At 44.6% G+C, this 4,110-nt stretch overlaps 2 non-coding genes across 2 annotated transcripts; both read right to left on the bottom strand.

Moving 5' to 3' along the window:
• Positions 1-2,611: 2,611 nt before the first annotated feature.
• On the bottom strand, positions 2,612-2,683 carry Trnar-ucu (transfer RNA arginine (anticodon UCU)). Its single transcript has one exon. It is a non-coding gene; the product is annotated as a tRNA-Arg (tRNA).
• Positions 2,684-3,593: 910 nt separating this feature from the next.
• Trnar-ucu (transfer RNA arginine (anticodon UCU)) lies at positions 3,594-3,665 on the bottom strand. Its single transcript has one exon. It is a non-coding gene; the product is annotated as a tRNA-Arg (tRNA).
• Positions 3,666-4,110: the final 445 nt, after the last annotated feature.

Below are 4,110 nucleotides of genomic sequence, written 5' to 3'. Positions count from 1 at the left end.
TCGATTCTTCTGCTCTCCAAACATTCCTTAGGCTTATTCTTGAACTTAACAATTTTGAGTTCGACGGAGTTCATTACGTGCAAGTCAGCGGAACGTCAATGGGAACTCGAATCGGACCTAACTACGCTAATATCTTTATGGCTCACCTCGAATCAAACTTTCTTGACACCCAAAATTTAAAGCCAATGTACTATAAAAGGTATATTGATGACATATTCATTATCTGGCAACACGGTGAGGCGGAGCTCCTCACCTTCATTGAGGCATTTAACCTAGCCCATCCTAGTATTTCCCTTGCCCATTCCTATTCGGAACACAGTGTAAACTTTCTGGACGTCACCGTTACTACCTTCCAAGGTCGGCTTCAAACTAAACTGTATAGAAAACCGACAGACACGCGGCAGTATTTGCACTTCCGAAGCAGCCATGTCAGACACTGCAAGACAGCAATACCTTACAGCCAAGCCCACCGATTTAGGAGAATTTGCTCAAACCAAGCCGACTTTGACTCAAACTGTCGAAAACTCAAGACCGCCCTCCTGAATAAAAAATACCGGAAAAAGTTATCGACGACGCTATTGTGCGAGCCAACCAATTAGACCGTAACGAAATCTGTAAGAAAAAAGCCCCGAACGGGAACCCGCAAACTAACTTAGTTTTAACCCACTCATCCTCCGCTCCAAGAGTGTCAACCGTGCTAAAAAAAACATCACAATATCCTAATTCAAAGTGACCGCTTAAAAAGCATATTCCCCGAACCACCACGCGTTGTCTACCGGCGTAATAAGAATTTAGGTGACTTTCTTACTAACTCTCGTATCAACCGACCGGCAACTACTGGCTGCATGCCCTGCAATAAACCCCGATGTAAAGTATGCCCACACATGACCACTACATAGCGCGCCACCAGAACGGCTTCAGACTACTACGTAAATATAAAAGGTAACTTTAACTGTGACTCCGCTAATGTCGTATATCTTCTAGAGTGCACTGTTTGTAGGCAAGATTATATCGGCCAAACTGAAACGCCCTTCCGAATACGGTTCAATAATCACCGCTCTCATGCAAAAAGCTGCCCTTATTTGCCCCTGTCAAGACATGTGAACAGTCCCGGGCATGCATTTGAACATCTTAAAGCAACGATTTTAGAATCCGCCTTCAAAACGCACCACGACCGCGAGGTTCGGGAATCTTATCTCATTTATAAGTTTGGGTCAGCCACGCTTGGAATTAATGAAAGTTACGGAAAACTAACGTGCTTTTCCCTCGATTAAAATTAGCGGCTTCATAATTTTTATAACTATGTTCATTATTCCTACCCTCGAGTTTGCCATGAGAATTCGCAGAAACTCTCCTAATACAGCAGCTTTATTAGCCTAATGCGACTCAACAATGCCATTTGTCCTGGGGAGGTAGGCCTCGTTCCCACCACCACTTAAGAATGTTTAACTCTTTGTGATCTATTCATGTTTAACCTTTTGTGACCCTACCTATTTCCTGTTCAATTGCTAGCTTCTGTGAAATGCTCTTTTGTGCCCCCTATCTATTCTCCTGACCCGCGGGGGGCACACCCGTCTTCGCTTTCCCCGAACCAGTCTCCGCAGTCACTGAATACCTTCCTGTATACTCTTCCCTTTCTTTTCAAACCGCGGTTGTTCAGTTTCCCCCATTGTCTGAACTTGCAGCCCGCGCGGCATACGTTGACCCGTAATGGTGCAACCTTGAACGCTGCATTGTTAACACGACCCCTTTTTCTCTCTCTCACTTCCCCCCCCCCTCTTTTTATTTTTCTTGTTTGTTTGTTGATGTTGTAACATAGCCCCCCCCCCTCTTTTTATTTTTTCTTGTTTGTTTGTTGATGTTGTAACACAGCCGTAGCCTGACTGTATGCACACTCCCCATTTCCGAAACATTTCCCGCTCTTTCTCACAGTTTTATGCAAACCTATATAAGAAAAGTGTCCAAAATGTTTGCGACAGTAAAATCATGTAACTTTACTCTGATGAAGGCAAGTCCCGTTGCCGCTACGTAAGTAAACATGGTTTGTTATTGTTCTTGCTGTGTATCCGACTCTTTACTTATACTATTTCTGCGCGCTTTGTGAGTTTATCTTTCTTTATATATATATATATATATATATATATATATATATATATATATATATATATATATACAGAAAGAAAGGTCGGCCGTCTACAACGCCAAAGGCGGCATAAGAGTGTGGTTAGGCTCTTTTTTTTTACTACGGTTGAAGTTAACATTTTTTTTAATATACGGAAAAAAGAAAGAGAGAAAAACACGCGCCCTGAGTGGGGACCGAACCCACGCCTTTCGATTAGATCTCGAATGTCTTACCAATTCGGCTATCTCGGCGGCTATCCCTTATGCCCCCTTTGGCGTTGTAGACTGCCGACCTTTCTTTCTGTATTTCCTCAACGAGCCCCTTGTTTCTTTACTATATATATATATATATATAGAAAGAAATGCCGGCAGTCTACAACGCCAAAGAATGCATAGGGGAATGGTTGGACTATTTGTTACCGTTAGTGACGTTACATTATTATTATTATTATTATATTAATTACGTGATAAAGAAAGAAAGAAAAACACGCGCCCAGAGTGGGGACCGAACCCACGCCTTTCGATTAGATCTCGAACGCCTTACCAACTCGGCTATCTGGGCGACTGTGTTCTCCTTCGCTTTCTGGGTTATTTATATTTACTACAACTGTATCTGACGCTTGAGGGTGGTAGCCAGCGCCACTCAGAGTACACGGGGAGAAGGGGACCTTCTTTTCAACCTTCGGGGCGTGACGCGAACGTCTACAGCCTGTCATAAGCGGGCAACTGGCGGGAAACCCTCTTATGCTAACTTGGCATCAAGGCTGCCAGAACCGAGGCCCTCGCTAAGCTTTCGCACGATAATAGGGTTTAGAAATGAGGTGCTCATTAAGAAATACAGAAAGAAATGCCGGCAGTCTACAACGCCAAAGAATGCATAGGGGAATGGTTGGACTATTTGTTACCGTTAGTGACGTTACATTATTATTATTATTATTATTATTATTATTATATTAATTACGTGATAAAGAAAGAAAGAAAAACACGCGCCCAGAGTGGGGACCGAACCCACGCCTTTCGATTAGATCTCGAATGCCTTACCAACTCGGCTATCTGGACGACTGTGTTCTCCTTCGCTTTCTGGGTTATTTATATTTACTACAACTGTATCTGACGCTTGAGGGTGGTAGCCAGCGCCACTCAGAGTACACGGGAAGAAGGGGACCTTCTTTTCAACCCCCGGGGCGTGACGCGAACGTCTACAGCCTGTCATAAGCGGGCAACTGGCGGGAAACCCTCTTATGCTACCTTGGCATCAAGGCTGCCAGAACCGAGGCCCTCGCTAAGCTTTCGCACGATAATAGGGTTTAGAAATGAGGGGCTCGTTAAGAAATACAGAAAGAAATGCCGGCAGTCTACAACGCCAAAGAATGCATAGGGGAATGGTTGGACTATTTGTTACCGTTAGTGACGTTACATTATTATTATTATTATTATATTAATTACGTGATAAAGAAAGAAAGAAAAACACGCGCCCAGAGTGGGGACCGAACCCACGCCTTTCGATTAGATCTCGAATGCCTTACCAACTCGGCTATCTGGGCGACTGTGTTCTCCTTCGCTTTCTGGGTTATTTATATTTACTACAACTGTATCTGTCGCTTGAGGGTGGTAGCCAGCGCCACTCAGAGTACACGGGGAGAAGGGGACCTTCTTTTCAACCCCCGGGGCGTGACGCGAACGTCTACAGCCTGTCATAAGCGGGCAACTTTTTCTTCTGTATTTCTTAACGAGCCCCTCATTTCTAAACCCTATTATCGTGCGAAAGCTTAGCGAGGGCCTCGGTTCTGGCAGCCTTGATGCCAAGGTAGCATAAGAGGGTTTCCCGCCAGTTGCCCGCTTATGACAGGCTGTAGACGTTCGCGTCACGACCCGGGGGTTGAAAAGAAGGTCCCCTTCTCCCCGTGTACTCTGAGTGGCGCTGGCTACCACCCTCAAGCGTCAGATACAGTTGTAGTAAATATAAATAACCCAGAAAGCGAAGGAGAA

The sequence above is a fragment of the Haemaphysalis longicornis genome, unplaced genomic scaffold (genome assembly GCF_048455015.1).
Source record: "Haemaphysalis longicornis isolate Haplotype H1 unplaced genomic scaffold, Haemaphysalis longicornis Haplotype H1 scaffold_3, whole genome shotgun sequence".
Lineage (NCBI taxonomy): Eukaryota > Metazoa > Arthropoda > Arachnida > Ixodida > Ixodidae > Haemaphysalis > Haemaphysalis longicornis.
Note: the sequence above shows the minus strand (reverse complement) of the source record. Positions and strands in the feature narration are given on the sequence as shown.